The sequence below is a fragment of the Pleurodeles waltl genome, chromosome 4_1, assembly GCF_031143425.1.
Source record: "Pleurodeles waltl isolate 20211129_DDA chromosome 4_1, aPleWal1.hap1.20221129, whole genome shotgun sequence".
NCBI lineage: Eukaryota > Metazoa > Chordata > Amphibia > Caudata > Salamandridae > Pleurodeles > Pleurodeles waltl.
Window position 1 is genome coordinate 41,519,484 of NC_090442.1, and position 20,198 is coordinate 41,539,681.

Sequence of the window (20,198 nt, forward strand, 5' to 3'; positions counted from 1 at the left end):
ACAACAAACTGCTCTTGGAAAAAGACGTTAACCGGTCCTTGCTCTCAGACAGACACAGAAAGCCTATCACCACCTCTACGAACATATTTCAATCAAACCAATATATATCATTCAACAATTATGCCTCTGTATCAATATAACTACAACTCGAGACAGAAAGGAATTTAAAAAACAATCTGCCCATTTGAATAACCAGCATAGTTTTAAGGACGTACAAATTGGAATGTGACAATTTCAGAGTTCCTCATTCATAAGAAGTCTGTGAGATAGTATCTCAGAAAGATCTCAAGTTTATAGCAAAAATGGTTGTAAGGGTGATTTTTACCACACAATTGCAACTAGGTGCCTCAATCTGCAAGAGACCAGTCCTTGACAGATTACACAACTGGGGCAACAGCAAAGGCAGCAATTGTGTCAATCCTTTATGATTCTTCTCTAGTACTATACTTTTTCTGAGGGACAATTTGCATTATTCCTGGAGAAAATCATAGAGCTTCTACCCATGCATAGTTTCTGCTTTCTGCACGCACACACTCCCTGCACTGAATCTACCCACAGTTCTGTTCAGAATGATTGTGCCATTTCATATTGTTGTATACGTATTGCATATCCGTGGCATTTATGAAGAGGTACTTTGGTATGGCAGAAAGACAGAAAAGTAGCAATGCTGAAGGGTTAACGTGACTGATTGTGCAGTTTGTATTGGGCTTTCTTAATGAGTGAGAGTGAAAGGAGTATTGTAAGAGTGTGCCTCCAGTTTGTATGTAAAGATAAGTTGGGTGCTGTGAGAAAACGACTCAACCACGAAGGGACTCGAACCCTCAATCTTCTGATCCGAAGTCAGACGCCTAATCAATTAGGCCACATGGTCACTGACTGCAATATGTTTGGGTTTTTAGGGTTAGGTGTATGATTGGATGTGGAACATATCAATTACAGGTGCGCAGGACAGGATCCCATACCGTTCTTCATCTTCTTTCCATCAAAGGAGTTTTTTCAAACAATATCTAGATAATTTCCAAAGTTTCATATCTTATGAGGTGCTTTTTTGCAGTTAATCCTCCTTTCTTCTTTTATTGAATACTCTGTTTTATGCTGCAATGGTATTTTTCGATTATTTGAAAAGAGAATGAAACTGCTTTGACAGTAGTTCAGACTTCCCATTTCTTGACTTGCTAATTTGCTCCCTGAATTAGCTTATACAAGTGACATGAACAGGGCCTTGACCTAAGCACGTACCTGAAAGCCTGTCACCACCTCTAGAAATCAAATTCACAGCAGCTCAAAACATTCATTTTGAAAGAGAATATTTCAAGTGATCCAAGTTTAATTTCAATAAAGAAAGCTGTATAAAATAACACGCTGCACATTTGGGTAACCAGCATGACTCTTTTCAGTGAAGAAGTGGAATGGTTCTGTTGCAATATACTATCACCCACAATACCACATGGCACAAGACACCCTCATGAAAGTTGCCCAACTCATTGACGAATTTGTAAAGCAGGGAGTACTGAAAGAAGTGTTAAGCAGTCCATGTAATTCACCAATAATGGGATTAATAAAGCTGAGTGGAAAGGTCCGAATTGTACAGGACTTGAGGAAAATAAATGACATCATAGTCAAGTGTTGCCCTGTTGTACCAAATCCAGCTGTGATAATGTTTCAAGTCCCTTGCGATGCCGAGTGGTTCTCAGTCATCGACTTGTCGCAAGCATTCTTCTCGGTGCCTCTTCATGAGGACAGCCAATTTCTCTTTTGTTTCAAATTCTTAGACAGAGTGTACAGTTGGTGTCGAATTCCTCAAGGGTTTTCTGAGTCACCGTCAATTTTCAATCAGATTCTAAAGAAAGACTTGGAAGCATTAGAATTGCCATTCGAGTCAACCCTAGTACAGTACATCGATGATTTACTGATTGCATCAAAGACAGAAAGTGGCTGCACAGCCGATACCATTGCTCTGTTGAACCATTTGGGAAGGAATGGACACAAGGTGTCTCCTTCCAAATTGCAGTTCTGTCAGAAGAAAGTGAAATACTTGGGTCACCAGATAGAGAAAGGGTCACGGAGAATAATGAAGGAAAGAATAACAAGTGTACTTCAAATGAGTCCACCAAAGACAAGGAGGGAGGTGAGGAAGTTTTTGGGGATGGTGAGCTACTGTCGCCAGTGGATTCCCAACTTCTCAACTCTAGCAAAGCCTTTACTGAAATTGACCCAGAAGGATGCCTTGGATCAAATTGAGCTGAAAGGAGATGAGATGGATGCTTTTATTGAATTGAAAGAATGCATGTGCAGGGCTCCAGCTTTAGGTATGCCTGATTACACAAAGCCTTTCACATTGTTTTGTCATGAACGTGATGCATGTTCTTTGTCTGTCTTGACTCAAGCCCATGGTGGCGTAAACAGACCAGTAGCGTATTTTTCGGCTACTTTGGATCCGGTCGCAGCAGCACTCCCAGGGTGTTTGCGCGCCGTAGCAGCAGTTGGTATCAGCCTCACTCAGAGTGAAGGAATAGTGATGGGACACCCAGTAACAGTCACGGTCCCTCACTCAGTTGAGATACTTTTGACCCGCTCCCGAACGCAACACATGACTGGAGCAAGACTCACAAGGTATGAAACGATAATTCTGGGCTCACCGAATGTGCAGCTGAAAAGGTGCACTACGTTGAATCCAGCAACCTTGCTTCCTGGTGAAAATGCTGAAATTGAGAACGCTGAAGACGTCGAGCATGACTGCCTTCAGGTGACTGAATTTTGCACAAAACCTCGACCTGACATTAAGGATACTAAGCTTGATGAAAATGACCAAATTGTTTTTGTTGATGGTTCATGTCTAAGAGATGGGATGGGAATTTTGAAAGCAGGATATGCTGTATGTACTGTAACAGGTGTCTTGGAAGCGTCCTGGCTTCAAGGAGTCTATTCTGCACAAGTAGCAGAACTTGTAGCCCTTACAAGAGCATGTCAACTGTCTGCATTGATGAAAGTCACCATTTATACTGATAGTCAGTACGGGTTTGGAATTGTGCACGACTTTGGACAACTATGGTCACAGAGAGGTTTCCTGACTTCTTCAGGATCCCCAGTGAAAAACGGGGAGAGAATAAGGGAATTGTTACACGCCATTCAAATGCCAGCCGAAGTTGCAGTGGTAAAGTGTAGTGCTCATACAAAAGGACAGGACTATGTTTCTCTGGGAAATGCATAAGCGGATCAAGTCGCAAGATTTTGTGCCTTGAACTGTATATTACTCAGGGATGAATGGAATTCGATAAGTGAACCAGAACTTGAACCAGCTGAAGCATTTGCCTTGAAGGTCGTAGATACAATAGATGAGCTAAAAGCATTACAGAATAACGTCAGGGAGGATGAAAGAGATTCCTGGATTAAGTCACAATGTATAAAGAGAGCAGATGAGTTATGGGTTTCAAATGAGGGAAAATTTGTTTTGCCAAATAGTCTCTTATCGCAGCTTGCGCGGTTCTATCATGGGCAGGCTCACCTAGGGAGAGATGCCATGATAAGATTGTTCAAAACTGATTGGTTTAACCCCAGATTCCGTCAAGCTGCAGAAGCAGTTTGCCATCGATGTGTCACTTGCCAGCAGATGAACCCAGGGAAGGGAACGGTTGTGAACGCGAGCCACATTGGCAGGGCCAGTGGCCCATTTAGTAGGATGCAGATGGACTTCATTGAGATGCCCGTGCATGGAGGACTGAAGTATGTGTTGGTGATTGTGTGCATTTTTAGTCACTGGATTGAAGCATACCCCACACGTAGAAATGACAGCCTTACAGTTGCAAAACTATTGTTGAGGGAGTTAATACCACGTTTCGGATTCCCGATCTCTTTAGAATCAGATAGAGGAAGTCACTTCAATGACGAGGTGATAAAGTTACTTTGCGCAGCGCTGAACATTGAGCAAAAACTGCATTGTAGCTATCGCCCTGAAGCCTCAGGACTGGTGGAACAAATGAATGGTACATTGAAATCAAGAATGGCGAAAATATGTGCATCGACAAATTTGAAATGGCCTGACGCATTGCCCTTGGTGTTAATGTCAATGAGAAACACCCCTGATAGAAAGACTGTATTGTCTCCGCACGAAATTCTCATGGGCAGGGCTATGAGACTTCCTGCAGTTCCCGCAAACGCGCTTTTGAATATTACAGATGATATGGTGTTAGACTACTGCAAAGGTCTGCCTGACGTGGTTCGCTCTTTCTCTCACCAGGTGGAAGCAACCACCTTGCTACCGATCCAAGGTCCAGGACACGCACTGAAAGCAGGTGACTGGGTCGTGGTAAAGAAGCACGTGAGGAAGTCGTGTCTGGAACCCCGTTGGAAAGGCCCTTTCCAAGTGATCCTGACGACAACTACCGCTGTGAAGTGTGCGGGAGTTCCCAACTGGATTCACGCTAGTCACACAAAGAAAGTGTTGTGTCCCACAGATGAGGAAGTTGAAGCGCTGAAACTGCCAGTGCCTGATAAAACAGTGCTGAGTGCTGAGACAGAGCAAAACCAAACTGAAAGCGAACAGGCATAAACAGGAGAGAGAGAAATATTCTCTGAGGACGAAGCAACAGACTCACTTGGGGAAGACCAAGGAGAAACCTCAGACAGCGACGAAGCAGCTGAAGGTGACAAAGAACCTGAAGCAGCTGAGGGTAGCAAAGAGCCTGAAGCAGCTGAAGGTGACAAAGAGCCTGAAGCAGCTGAAAGTGATAAAGAGCCTGACGAAAGTAACGGTGACGAAGGGCTTGAAAGAGGTGAAAAAGCAGGAGAGCCTGATCAGAGGAGGGCTTTCCCAGAAGCAGACGATACAGAAAAAGAAAAAGAGAACGTGATTGATTCCCCAGAAGGAGGGGATAAGGCAGAACAGAACGAAAAAGTTCAAGCTTCCACAGAAAAGATCGCAGGTCCATCAAATGGACACGGTGCAAAGAGAAGACTAAGTATATCACCAGTAAAACAGAGGACTAAAGAAAGTTTGAACGACGGAGAAAGGCCAAAAGTGAAAGAGAAAAGAAAGGAAGTGACTGTCGTGGTACCATCCTCAAGTGAAGGAAAAGACTTGGCCAAAGAGGAAAGTACCAGTGAGGCAGAATCGAAAAGAGAAGCAAAATTGAAAAGGAAAAGGATACCAAACAGGAGATATTCCGGTCCAGAATGGGCATATGTAGTCAATGACGATTGGACTGACGAATTTGTATCTCTAAGCCTCGAGAACGAAGAAGAAGAGATACCAATAGAAAAGAAAAGTTTTATGGACTCTGTTGATTGAAAGGGTAAATGAAATGACATTGCTTGCTATAATATAACGTGATACAACCAGTTGAGACATTGCTAAACCGGATGAGACATTTGCTAACCTGATAAGACTTTTTGAAAACCTGATTGACTCTTAAACACGATTTGAGACAACGTGCCAACTTTGAAAAGAGTGAGTTATTGAACTTTAAGAAAAAAAAAAAAAAAAAAACTGAGTTATTGCCGAATTGAGACTGAGTTATTGCTGAATTGAGACTGAGTTATGGCCGAATTGAGACTGATTTATTGCCGAATTGAGACAAATGCTGCTAACCGATAATTGACTGGCCTCTTGAAGAAGACTGTGTGAACATTGCGCTCGTTCAGCTTTGTAACTGAATTGTTAAATAGTTTCTTTTACAGGTGCTTCTAGCTCTCTGATTCTATACAGATCATGACGCAAAACAGTAGAAAGAAATATTGTAAATATGTGTGTGTAGGCTTGGTAATTGCATGTGTACTAATAATAATGGCAATTGTGCTTGGAATGCATGGAAAGGGTGAGAATGAGAAAATTGATGCTTCTACTTTTGCTCCTGTTACTGTCACTGAACTAACCGCATTGAAAAGACTAGAATTAGATGAGAGACACTTGCATGATAAGAAAGAACTTTCGTATAACGTTTTCTATCGCTTACTAACAGAATATGTTGAGACTATGGATGCGAAAGATTGTTATGTGTGTACACAGATACCGACATCAGAAAAGGAAGGGGTGACTTATCACCACATGCCTCTTACATACGGGATTACATGTAGTATAGTAATGTCTAGATTTTATGGTCAAACTAACATACAGTATTTTTACTCGAATTATGATGTTACCTTTGCATATGTTCCTATAATAGCGCAGCTAAGCCAGATTGCTAAAGATTGGGATGCTAAAATAATGAGAGAATTTTTCGAGCCAATGCAACCTTTTGAAACGGCTCACGCTCATAGGGAAAATCTTACCTGCTCGCTCTCTGCAGTAGACATAAGCTTTTTAGATCGCACAGATGATAGAAGGGCACAAATGAATGCGAAATTAGAAACAGAGTTAAGTAAGAGGACTTCAGTAGATCATTATGATTTTGCCGCAATAAAGACACAAGGGAGAATAGCTTTAGATGCTTGGCATGTAGGGAAATTTTGTATATATCGAGGTGAATCTTATTATGACAACATTTTCGTAGGAGCGAGTGAGTGTAAACATACGTTTATCTTTAAGGCCAAATGGACATTCATGATGAACGGACTTGACCCTGTCATTCCAGGTGTATATTACATTTGTGGGTATAATGCCTATTATCGTCTTCCAAAGGGATGGTGGGGGAGATGTTATTTGGGTATAGTGTTCCCAAAGGTTTATCAGCTGGATGACCTATCGATGATTCCAAAGACATCTGGATCCCATCGTATCCAGAAAAGAGAGACCGCAGCTGCTGTGGTAGGAGATATATTTGGAGCCATGATTCCTTCGTTGGGAGTTGTGCTGAATTCCATCAAAATAAGAAAGTTGTCTACTATAGTGGATAACATGTTGACAAAGTTTTCAGGTGCTATAATCCTGATAGATGCTGAACTTGCAGCGGAAAGAGCTATGACTCTTCAGAATAGGCTTGCCTTAGACATTCTTTTAGCAAAGGATGGCGGCGTTTGCAAAATGCTTGGTGCGCGCCACTGTTGCACGTATATTCCCGACAACAGTGTGAAAATTAAAACTATGCTTGCTAATCTAACAAAAGAGAGTGCAGATTTGAAGGAATTGAAAGAACCAGGAGTGTGGGAGAAGGTTGGAAAAGGACTTGCTTCAGTGGGAAATTGGATTGGGGGAATTTGGAATGGAATATTACTAAAAATAATACAGGGAATTTTAATAGTACTGATTTGCATATTTGGAATTTGCGGAATAAAAAGGGGAATAATAATGATTATGGAAAGAATTAAAAGAAGAAAGGAAGAGAAAATGATGAAAAGAATGGCAGAAGAATACAAAGCGAAAACTAGGGGAACTAAAAGGAAAAGAGAACTGACAGAATTTTAATGGAATAAAATTTGTGGGAGTAGTTTGTGTGATGACAAGTAGTCATCAGAGGAGGGAATGATGAAGCTGAAATGAAGGTTTTACATTTATTAGCGCATAAACGTAGTGTAGAAATAATCATGTATGACTTTAACCGAACTAATAAAGATTGTACGGGGACAAAATGTGCCCTCAGAGTAGTTTGCCAACATTTATAAGCGTGCTTTATATAACGTGATGTATTAGAAGTGCACTAATCCGACATAATCATAAACGTGTGCTATGATTTGCTTGTTTGAAATGTTTTAGCTTAGCATTACTTTAGTGAAGGCTTTGGCCTAGTTGCCTGGTCTCACGGTTTAGATGCTCGTATTTTTCCAAAGTGCTATTAAACGTGTATTTTTGCTTGAAGCTGTACTTTTCCACTGCGATCGTTCACATGCTTATCTTAAGGTTTCGTGCCAGCCTGGCATATTTTTCTCTTTGCTCCAAGGTCAATCTGCAGGTGCGGACAATGGAAGCTCTGAAAGTGAGTTAATTGGTATAAAATGTTGCAACTTGCGTACCCGTCTCCAAGGATAATGTATGCTTAAGTAAAAGCTTGAGAACTGTTGTTTTTGATTGGATAATTTGAAGTCAACCTATGAACCCTCCAATGGAAGACCCTACTGGATTTGAACTGTTGTCTATTTAAACCAGGTGCACGAGAGGAAAGGAGCCTTTTTGCAGCTATTATCAGCCATTGCAGCCATTATTGGACATCCCGCCATTTTGCAGGACATTGCAGCTATTATGGCCCATCTTGCTGCGACGCCATTTTGAAAGAGACTTTGATGCTTTCTCTAATCGAGAGAAAGAGACTTTAAATGATTCTCGCCCTAGAGACTTTAACTTTGATTCGTCCCTTTGCATGAAGTAATAGTTTTGTCCCTTTGCCGCCGTGAGGCAATTGCCCCGTCCACCTTGCCCCTTTGCCCCGTCCCATGCTGATCGAGAAACGGTACCTGTGAGACGAAGACCTCCTTGAATGCTGATTGAATTTGGTAAATATGAAAGGAAATTGTACAATTGCATTGTGTTTTCTTTTTAGGTAACCAACTGCTGATTTTTGATAAGAGCCCTAGCTAGGAGTTTTTCTAAATTAATGTTGCTAAATTGTTTTTGCATGAAGTCCCACATGCCGATGCTAATTTGAGGTTAGATGAGGATTCCTTTTGTTGCACGATGCAATTTGAGACCTTGTTATGCTGACTAAATGTATGCAATTAGCTCATTACAGATTATAGTTTTAGTGATTTGCATTGCTATTATCGAATGCCTTGTTATTCAAATGCTGCATAGATTGCACTTGTTTCGCCGTTATGGACAGCTATTAATGTTCATTTACGTATATCATTTGGTGTTAAGACACATCTACATTGTGCTAGCTTTGTTAATATAGGGAAATAAATGTACTAACTTTGAATAAACTGGTGTGGTTATTCCTGACTGAAAGGTCAGGGTTTGCCGAAATGTATTCTGGATTAATTGTTAAGTGTTATGTTGATCAGGGCATTGCTTATGTTCGTTATTGATTATTGATTTGATTAAATTGACTGATCTCGGGTGAGGAGAGTCCCACTTAGCCAAAAGATTCATCGGCCTAAAGAGCGTCCAAATACAGGTAAATTATTAGTACGGAACGCTCTATCACACCTCAGATAGACTTAAACTTACACACCCTGGTCTGTGAGAGTAGTGCCCTATCCATTGCGGCATTGAGGGTAATCTGCAAGACAGAGTTCCAAAATCATCCGTTCATCTCAGTTCATGGCCACATACAGTATTTCTGCAGTCATTCGTTTCACTTTTCTGTCTTTAATTAAACTGACCATTTTAAACCTCCGGCACCCACCACTTCAATCTTACCGTTTTTGTGCTATCATAGGGCCTTGGAACTTTTGGCAAGTGGACAGAAGCAGTCAGAGAACCACATCACAATACATACTCCTTTGCCTGATACCTTTCACAACAAACTGCTCTTGGAAAAAGACGTTAACCGGTCCTTGCTCTCAGACAGACACAGAAAGCCTATCACCACCTCTACGAACATATTTCAATCAAACCAATATATATCATTCAACAATTATGCCTCTGTATCAATATAACTACAACTCGAGACAGAAAGGAATTTAAAAAACAATCTGCCCATTTGAATAACCAGCATAGTTTTAAGGACGTACAAATTGGAATGTGACAATTTCAGAGTTCCTCATTCATAAGAAGTCTGTGAGATAGTATCTCAGAAAGATCTCAAGTTTATAGCAAAAATGGTTGTAAGGGTGATTTTTACCACACAATTGCAACTAGGTGCCTCAATCTGCAAGAGACCAGTCCTTGACAGATTACACAACTGGGGCAACAGCAAAGGCAGCAATTGTGTCAATCCTTTATGATTCTTCTCTAGTACTATACTTTTTCTGAGGGACAATTTGCATTATTCCTGGAGAAAATCATAGAGCTTCTACCCATGCATAGTTTCTGCTTTCTGCACGCACACACTCCCTGCACTGAATCTACCCACAGTTCTGTTCAGAATGATTGTGCCATTTCATATTGTTGTATACGTATTGCATATCCGTGGCATTTATGAAGAGGTACTTTGGTATGGCAGAAAGACAGAAAAGTAGCAATGCTGAAGGGTTAACGTGACTGATTGTGCAGTTTGTATTGGGCTTTCTTAATGAGTGAGAGTGAAAGGAGTATTGTAAGAGTGTGCCTCCAGTTTGTATGTAAAGATAAGTTGGGTGCTGTGAGAAAACGACTCAACCACGAAGGGACTCGAACCCTCAATCTTCTGATCCGAAGTCAGACGCCTAATCCATTAGGCCACATGGTCACTGACTGCAATATGTTTGGGTTTTTAGGGTTAGGTGTATGATTGGATGTGGAACATATCAATTACAGGTGCGCAGGACAGGATCCCATACCGTTCTTCATCTTCTTTCCATCAAAGGAGTTTTTTCAAACAATATCTAGATAATTTCCAAAGTTTCATATCTTATGAGGTGCTTTTTTGCAGTTAATCCTCCTTTCTTCTTTTATTGAATACTCTGTTTTATGCTGCAATGGTATTTTTCGATTATTTGAAAAGAGAATGAAACTGCTTTGACAGTAGTTCAGACTTCCCATTTCTTGACTTGCTAATTTGCTCCCTGAATTAGCTTATACAAGTGACATGAACAGGGCCTTGACCTAAGCACGTACCTGAAAGCCTGTCACCACCTCTAGAAATCAAATTCACAGCAGCTCAAAACATTCATTTTGAAAGAGAATATTTCAAGTGATCCAAGTTTAATTTCAATAAAGAAAGCTGTATAAAATAACACGCTGCACATTTGGGTAACCAGCATGACTCTTTTCAGTGAAGAAGTGGAATGGTTCTGTTGCAATATACTATCACCCACAATACCACATGGCACAAGACACCCTCATGAAAGTTGCCCAACTCATTGACGAATTTGTAAAGCAGGGAGTACTGAAAGAAGTGTTAAGCAGTCCATGTAATTCACCAATAATGGGATTAATAAAGCTGAGTGGAAAGGTCCGAATTGTACAGGACTTGAGGAAAATAAATGACATCATAGTCAAGTGTTGCCCTGTTGTACCAAATCCAGCTGTGATAATGTTTCAAGTCCCTTGCGATGCCGAGTGGTTCTCAGTCATCGACTTGTCGCAAGCATTCTTCTCGGTGCCTCTTCATGAGGACAGCCAATTTCTCTTTTGTTTCAAATTCTTAGACAGAGTGTACAGTTGGTGTCGAATTCCTCAAGGGTTTTCTGAGTCACCGTCAATTTTCAATCAGATTCTAAAGAAAGACTTGGAAGCATTAGAATTGCCATTCGAGTCAACCCTAGTACAGTACATCGATGATTTACTGATTGCATCAAAGACAGAAAGTGGCTGCACAGCCGATACCATTGCTCTGTTGAACCATTTGGGAAGGAATGGACACAAGGTGTCTCCTTCCAAATTGCAGTTCTGTCAGAAGAAAGTGAAATACTTGGGTCACCAGATAGAGAAAGGGTCACGGAGAATAATGAAGGAAAGAATAACAAGTGTACTTCAAATGAGTCCACCAAAGACAAGGAGGGAGGTGAGGAAGTTTTTGGGGATGGTGAGCTACTGTCGCCAGTGGATTCCCAACTTCTCAACTCTAGCAAAGCCTTTACTGAAATTGACCCAGAAGGATGCCTTGGATCAAATTGAGCTGAAAGGAGATGAGATGGATGCTTTTATTGAATTGAAAGAATGCATGTGCAGGGCTCCAGCTTTAGGTATGCCTGATTACACAAAGCCTTTCACATTGTTTTGTCATGAACGTGATGCATGTTCTTTGTCTGTCTTGACTCAAGCCCATGGTGGCGTAAACAGACCAGTAGCGTATTTTTCGGCTACTTTGGATCCGGTCGCAGCAGCACTCCCAGGGTGTTTGCGCGCCGTAGCAGCAGTTGGTATCAGCCTCACTCAGAGTGAAGGAATAGTGATGGGACACCCAGTAACAGTCACGGTCCCTCACTCAGTTGAGATACTTTTGACCCGCTCCCGAACGCAACACATGACTGGAGCAAGACTCACAAGGTATGAAACGATAATTCTGGGCTCACCGAATGTACAGCTGAAAAGGTGCACTACGTTGAATCCAGCAACCTTGCTTCCTGGTGAAAATGCTGAAATTGAGAACGCTGAAGACGTCGAGCATGACTGCCTTCAGGTGACTGAATTTTGCACAAAACCTCGACCTGACATTAAGGATACTAAGCTTGATGAAAATGACCAAATTGTTTTTGTTGATGGTTCATGTCTAAGAGATGGGATGGGAATTTTGAAAGCAGGATATGCTGTATGTACTGTAACAGGTGTCTTGGAAGCGTCCTGGCTTCAAGGAGTCTATTCTGCACAAGTAGCAGAACTTGTAGCCCTTACAAGAGCATGTCAACTGTCTGCATTGATGAAAGTCACCATTTATACTGATAGTCAGTACGGGTTTGGAATTGTGCACGACTTTGGACAACTATGGTCACAGAGAGGTTTCCTGACTTCTTCAGGATCCCCAGTGAAAAACGGGGAGAGAATAAGGGAATTGTTACACGCCATTCAAATGCCAGCCGAAGTTGCAGTGGTAAAGTGTAGTGCTCATACAAAAGGACAGGACTATGTTTCTCTGGGAAATGCATATGCGGATCAAGTCGCAAGATTTTGTGCCTTGAACTGTATATTACTCAGGGATGAATGGAATTCGATAAGTGAACCAGAACTTGAACCAGCTGAAGCATTTGCCTTGAAGGTCGTAGATACAATAGATGAGCTAAAAGCATTACAGAATAACGTCAGGGAGGATGAAAGAGATTCCTGGATTAAGTCACAATGTATAAAGAGAGCAGATGAGTTATGGGTTTCAAATGAGGGAAAATTTGTTTTGCCAAATAGTCTCTTATCGCAGCTTGCGCGGTTCTATCATGGGCAGGCTCACCTAGGGAGAGATGCCATGATAAGATTGTTCAAAACTGATTGGTTTAACCCCAGATTCCGTCAAGCTGCAGAAGCAGTTTGCCATCGATGTGTCACTTGCCAGCAGATGAACCCAGGGAAGGGAACGGTTGTGAACGCGAGCCACATTGGCAGGGCCAGTGGCCCATTTAGTAGGATGCAGATGGACTTCATTGAGATGCCCGTGCATGGAGGACTGAAGTATGTGTTGGTGATTGTGTGCATTTTTAGTCACTGGATTGAAGCATACCCCACACGTAGAAATGACAGCCTTACAGTTGCAAAACTATTGTTGAGGGAGTTAATACCACGTTTCGGATTCCCGATCTCTTTAGAATCAGATAGAGGAAGTCACTTCAATGACGAGGTGATAAAGTTACTTTGCGCAGCGCTGAACATTGAGCAAAAACTGCATTGTAGCTATCGCCCTGAAGCCTCAGGACTGGTGGAACAAATGAATGGTACATTGAAATCAAGAATGGCGAAAATATGTGCATCGACAAATTTGAAATGGCCTGACGCATTGCCCTTGGTGTTAATGTCAATGAGAAACACCCCTGATAGAAAGACTGGATTGTCTCCGCACGAAATTCTCATGGGCAGGGCTATGAGACTTCCTGCAGTTCCCGCAAACGCGCTTTTGAATATTACAGATGATATGGTGTTAGACTACTGCAAAGGTCTGCCTGACGTGGTTCGCTCTTTCTCTCACCAGGTGGAAGCAACCACCTTGCTACCGATCCAAGGTCCAGGACACGCACTGAAAGCAGGTGACTGGGTCGTGGTAAAGAAGCACGTGAGGAAGTCGTGTCTGGAACCCCGTTGGAAAGGCCCTTTCCAAGTGATCCTGACGACAACTACCGCTGTGAAGTGTGCGGGAGTTCCCAACTGGATTCACGCTAGTCACACAAAGAAAGTGTTGTGTCCCACAGATGAGGAAGTTGAAGCGCTGAAACTGCCAGTGCCTGATAAAACAGTGCTGAGTGCTGAGACAGAGCAAAACCAAACTGAAAGCGAACAGGCATAAACAGGAGAGAGAGAAATATTCTCTGAGGACGAAGCAACAGACTCACTTGGGGAAGACCAAGGAGAAACCTCAGACAGCGACGAAGCAGCTGAAGGTGACAAAGAACCTGAAGCAGCTGAGGGTAGCAAAGAGCCTGAAGCAGCTGAAGGTGACAAAGAGCCTGAAGCAGCTGAAAGTGATAAAGAGCCTGACGAAAGTAACGGTGACGAAGGGCTTGAAAGAGGTGAAAAAGCAGGAGAGCCTGATCAGAGGAGGGCTTTCCCAGAAGCAGACGATACAGAAAAAGAAAAAGAGAACGTGATTGATTCCCCAGAAGGAGGGGATAAGGCAGAACAGAACGAAAAAGTTCAAGCTTCCACAGAAAAGATCGCAGGTCCATCAAATGGACACGGTGCAAAGAGAAGACTAAGTATATCACCAGTAAAACAGAGGACTAAAGAAAGTTTGAACGACGGAGAAAGGCCAAAAGTGAAAGAGAAAAGAAAGGAAGTGACTGTCGTGGTACCATCCTCAAGTGAAGGAAAAGACTTGGCCAAAGAGGAAAGTACCAGTGAGGCAGAATCGAAAAGAGAAGCAAAATTGAAAAGGAAAAGGATACCAAACAGGAGATATTCCGGTCCAGAATGGGCATATGTAGTCAATGACGATTGGACTGACGAATTTGTATCTCTAAGCCTCGAGAACGAAGAAGAAGAGATACCAATAGAAAAGAAAAGTTTTATGGACTCTGTTGATTGAAAGGGTAAATGAAATGACATTGCTTGCTATAATATAACGTGATACAACCAGTTGAGACATTGCTAAACCGGATGAGACATTTGCTAACCTGATAAGACTTTTTGAAAACCTGATTGACTCTTAAACACGATTTGAGACAACGTGCCAACTTTGAAAAGAGTGAGTTATTGAACTTTAAGAAAAAAAAAAAAAAAAAAACTGAGTTATTGCCGAATTGAGACTGAGTTATTGCTGAATTGAGACTGAGTTATGGCCGAATTGAGACTGATTTATTGCCGAATTGAGACAAATGCTGCTAACCGATAATTGACTGGCCTCTTGAAGAAGACTGTGTGAACATTGCGCTCGTTCAGCTTTGTAACTGAATTGTTAAATAGTTTCTTTTACAGGTGCTTCTAGCTCTCTGATTCTATACAGATCATGACGCAAAACAGTAGAAAGAAATATTGTAAATATGTGTGTGTAGGCTTGGTAATTGCATGTGTACTAATAATAATGGCAATTGTGCTTGGAATGCATGGAAAGGGTGAGAATGAGAAAATTGATGCTTCTACTTTTGCTCCTGTTACTGTCACTGAACTAACCGCATTGAAAAGACTAGAATTAGATGAGAGACACTTGCATGATAAGAAAGAACTTTCGTATAACGTTTTCTATCGCTTACTAACAGAATATGTTGAGACTATGGATGCGAAAGATTGTTATGTGTGTACACAGATACCGACATCAGAAAAGGAAGGGGTGACTTATCACCACATGCCTCTTACATACGGGATTACATGTAGTATAGTAATGTCTAGATTTTATGGTCAAACTAACATACAGTATTTTTACTCGAATTATGATGTTACCTTTGCATATGTTCCTATAATAGCGCAGCTAAGCCAGATTGCTAAAGATTGGGATGCTAAAATAATGAGAGAATTTTTCGAGCCAATGCAACCTTTTGAAACGGCTCACGCTCATAGGGAAAATCTTACCTGCTCGCTCTCTGCAGTAGAAATAAGCTTTTTAGATCGCACAGATGATAGAAGGGCACAAATGAATGCGAAATTAGAAACAGAGTTAAGTAAGAGGACTTCAGTAGATCATTATGATTTTGCCGCAATAAAGACACAAGGGAGAATAGCTTTAGATGCTTGGCATGTAGGGAAATTTTGTATATATCGAGGTGAATCTTATTATGACAACATTTTCGTAGGAGCGAGTGAGTGTAAACATACGTTTATCTTTAAGGCCAAATGGACATTCATGATGAACGGACTTGACCCTGTCATTCCAGGTGTATATTACATTTGTGGGTATAATGCCTATTATCGTCTTCCAAAGGGATGGTGGGGGAGATGTTATTTGGGTATAGTGTTCCCAAAGGTTTATCAGCTGGATGACCTATCGATGATTCCAAAGACATCTGGATCCCATCGTATCCAGAAAAGAGAGACCGCAGCTGCTGTGGTAGGAGATATATTTGGAGCCATGATTCCTTCGTTGGGAGTTGTGCTGAATTCCATCAAAATAAGAAAGTTGTCTACTATAGTGGATAACATGTTGACAAAGTTTTCAGGTGCTATAATCCTGATAGATGCTGAACTTGCAGCGGAAAGAGCTATGACTCTTCAGAATAGGCTTGCCTTAGACATTCTTTTAGCAAAGGATGGCGGCGTTTGCAAAATGCTTGGTGCGCGCCACTGTTGCACGTATATTCCCGACAACAGTGTGAAAATTAAAACTATGCTTGCTAATCTAACAAAAGAGAGTGCAGATTTGAAGGAATTGAAAGAACCAGGAGTGTGGGAGAAGGTTGGAAAAGGACTTGCTTCAGTGGGAAATTGGATTGGGGGAATTTGGAATGGAATATTACTAAAAATAATACAGGGAATTTTAATAGTACTGATTTGCATATTTGGAATTTGCGGAATAAAAAGGGGAATAATAATGATTATGGAAAGAATTAAAAGAAGAAAGGAAGAGAAAATGATGAAAAGAATGGCAGAAGAATACAAAGCGAAAACTAGGGGAACTAAAAGGAAAAGAGAACTGACAGAATTTTAATGGAATAAAATTTGTGGGAGTAGTTTGTGTGATGACAAGTAGTCATCAGAGGAGGGAATGATGAAGCTGAAATGAAGGTTTTACATTTATTAGCGCATAAACGTAGTGTAGAAATAATCATGTATGACTTTAACCGAACTAATAAAGATTGTACGGGGACAAAATGTGCCCTCAGAGTAGTTTGCCAACATTTATAAGCGTGCTTTATATAACGTGATGTATTAGAAGTGCACTAATCCGACATAATCATAAACGTGTGCTATGATTTGCTTGTTTGAAATGTTTTAGCTTAGCATTACTTTAGTGAAGGCTTTGGCCTAGTTGCCTGGTCTCACGGTTTAGATGCTCGTATTTTTCCAAAGTGCTATTAAACGTGTATTTTTGCTTGAAGCTGTACTTTTCCACTGCGATCGTTCACATGCTTATCTTAAGGTTTCGTGCCAGCCTGGCATATTTTTCTCTTTGCTCCAAGGTCAATCTGCAGGTGCGGACAATGGAAGCTCTGAAAGTGAGTTAATTGGTATAAAATGTTGCAACTTGCGTACCCGTCTCCAAGGATAATGTATGCTTAAGTAAAAGCTTGAGAACTGTTGTTTTTGATTGGATAATTTGAAGTCAACCTATGAACCCTCCAATGGAAGACCCTACTGGATTTGAACTGTTGTCTATTTAAACCAGGTGCACGAGAGGAAAGGAGCCTTTTTGCAGCTATTATCAGCCATTGCAGCCATTATTGGACATCCCGCCATTTTGCAGGACATTGCAGCTATTATGGCCCATCTTGCTGCGACGCCATTTTGAAAGAGACTTTGATGCTTTCTCTAATCGAGAGAAAGAGACTTTAAATGATTCTCGCCCTAGAGACTTTAACTTTGATTCGTCCCTTTGCATGAAGTAATAGTTTTGTCCCTTTGCCGCCGTGAGGCAATTGCCCCGTCCACCTTGCCCCTTTGCCCCGTCCCATGCTGATCGAGAAACGGTACCTGTGAGACGAAGACCTCCTTGAATGCTGATTGAATTTGGTAAATATGAAAGGAAATTGTACAATTGCATTGTGTTTTCTTTTTAGGTAACCAACTGCTGATTTTTGATAAGAGCCCTAGCTAGGAGTTTTTCTAAATTAATGTTGCTAAATTGTTTTTGCATGAAGTCCCACATGCCGATGCTAATTTGAGGTTAGATGAGGATTCCTTTTGTTGCACGATGCAATTTGAGACCTTGTTATGCTGACTAAATGTATGCAATTAGCTCATTACAGATTATAGTTTTAGTGATTTGCATTGCTATTATCGAATGCCTTGTTATTCAAATGCTGCATAGATTGCACTTGTTTCGCCGTTATGGACAGCTATTAATGTTCATTTACGTATATCATTTGGTGTTAAGACACATCTACATTGTGCTAGCTTTGTTAATATAGGGAAATAAATTTACTAACTTTGAATAAACTGGTGTGGTTATTCCTGACTGAAAGGTCAGGGTTTGCCGAAATGTATTCTGGATTAATTGTTAAGTGTTATGTTGATCAGGGCATTGCTTATGTTCGTTATTGATTATTGATTTTATTAAATTGACTGATCTCGGGTGAGGAGAGTCCCACTTAGCCAAAAGATTCATCGGCCTAAAGAGCGTCCAAATACAGGTAAATTATTAGTACGGAACGCTCTATCACACCTCAGATAGACTTAAACTTACACACCCTGGTCTGTGAGAGTAGTGCCCTATCCATTGCGGCATTGAGGGTAATCTGCAAGACAGAGTTCCAAAATCATCCGTTCATCTCAGTTCATGGCCACATACAGTATTTCTGCAGTCATTCGTTTCACTTTTCTGTCTTTAATTAAACTGACCATTTTAAACCTCCGGCACCCACCACTTCAATCTTACCGTTTTTGTGCTATCATAGGGCCTTGGAACTTTTGGCAAGTGGACAGAAGCAGTCAGAGAACCACATCACAATACATACTCCTTTGCCTGATACCTTTCACAACAAACTGCTCTTGGAAAAAGACGTTAACCGGTCCTTGCTCTCAGACAGACACAGAAAGCCTATCACCACCTCTACGAACATATTTCAATCAAACCAATATATATCATTCAACAATTATGCCTCTGTATCAATATAACTACAACTCGAGACAGAAAGGAATTTAAAAAACAATCTGCCCATTTGAATAACCAGCATAGTTTTAAGGACGTACAAATTGGAATGTGACAATTTCAGAGTTCCTCATTCATAAGAAGTCTGTGAGATAGTATCTCAGAAAGATCTCAAGTTTATAGCAAAAATGGTTGTAAGGGTGATTTTTACCACACAATTGCAACTAGGTGCCTCAATCTGCAAGAGACCAGTCCTTGACAGATTACACAACTGGGGCAACAGCAAAGGCAGCAATTGTGTCAATCCTTTATGATTCTTCTCTAGTACTATACTTTTTCTGAGGGACAATTTGCATTATTCCTGGAGAAAATCATAGAGCTTCTACCCATGCATAGTTTCTGCTTTCTGCACGCACACACTCCCTGCACTGAATCTACCCACAGTTCTGTTCAGAATGATTGTGCCATTTCATATTGTTGTATACGTATTGCATATCCGTGGCATTTATGAAGAGGTACTTTGGTATGGCAGAAAGACAGAAAAGTAGCAATGCTGAAGGGTTAACGTGACTGATTGTGCAGTTTGTATTGGGCTTTCTTAATGAGTGAGAGTGAAAGGAGTATTGTAAGAGTGTGCCTCCAGTTTGTATGTAAAGATAAGTTGGGTGCTGTGAGAAAACGACTCAACCACGAAGGGACTCGAACCCTCAATCTTCTGATCCGAAGTCAGACGCCTAATCCATTAGGCCACATGGTCACTGACTGCAATATGTTTGGGTTTTTAGGGTTAGGTGTATGATTGGATGTGGAACATATCAATTACAGGTGCGCAGGACAGGATCCCATACCGTTCTTCATCTTCTTTCCATCAAAGGAGTTTTTTCAAACAATATCTAGATAATTTCCAAAGTTTCATATCTTATGAGGTGCTTTTTTGCAGTTAATCCTCCTTTCTTCTTTTATTGAATACTCTGTTTTATGCTGCAATGGTATTTTTCGATTATTTGAAAAGAGAATGAAACTGCTTTGACAGTAGTTCAGACTTCCCATTTCTTGACTTGCTAATTTGCTCCCTGAATTAGCTTATACAAGTGACATGAACAGGGCCTTGACCTAAGCACGTACCTGAAAGCCTGTCACCACCTCTAGAAATCAAATTCACAGCAGCTCAAAACATTCATTTTGAAAGAGAATATTTCAAGTGATCCAAGTTTAATTTCAATAAAGAAAGCTGTATAAAATAACACGCTGCACATTTGGGTAACCAGCATGACTCTTTTCAGTGAAGAAGTGGAATGGTTCTGTTGCAATATACTATCACCCACAATACCACATGGCACAAGACACCCTCATGAAAGTTGCCCAACTCATTGACGAATTTGTAAAGCAGGGAGTACTGAAAGAAGTGTTAAGCAGTCCATGTAATTCACCAAT

The 20,198-nt window shown here is 41.1% G+C and overlaps 3 non-coding genes across 3 annotated transcripts; all 3 read right to left on the bottom strand.

The window, feature by feature from the left end:
• Positions 1-798: 798 nt before the first annotated feature.
• TRNAR-UCG (transfer RNA arginine (anticodon UCG)) lies at positions 799-871 on the bottom strand. Its single transcript has one exon. It is a non-coding gene; the product is annotated as a tRNA-Arg (tRNA).
• Positions 872-10,123: 9,252 nt separating this feature from the next.
• On the bottom strand, positions 10,124-10,196 carry TRNAR-UCG (transfer RNA arginine (anticodon UCG)). Its single transcript has one exon. It is a non-coding gene; the product is annotated as a tRNA-Arg (tRNA).
• Positions 10,197-19,448: 9,252 nt separating this feature from the next.
• On the bottom strand, positions 19,449-19,521 carry TRNAR-UCG (transfer RNA arginine (anticodon UCG)). The gene has a single exon. It is a non-coding gene; the product is annotated as a tRNA-Arg (tRNA).
• Positions 19,522-20,198: the final 677 nt, after the last annotated feature.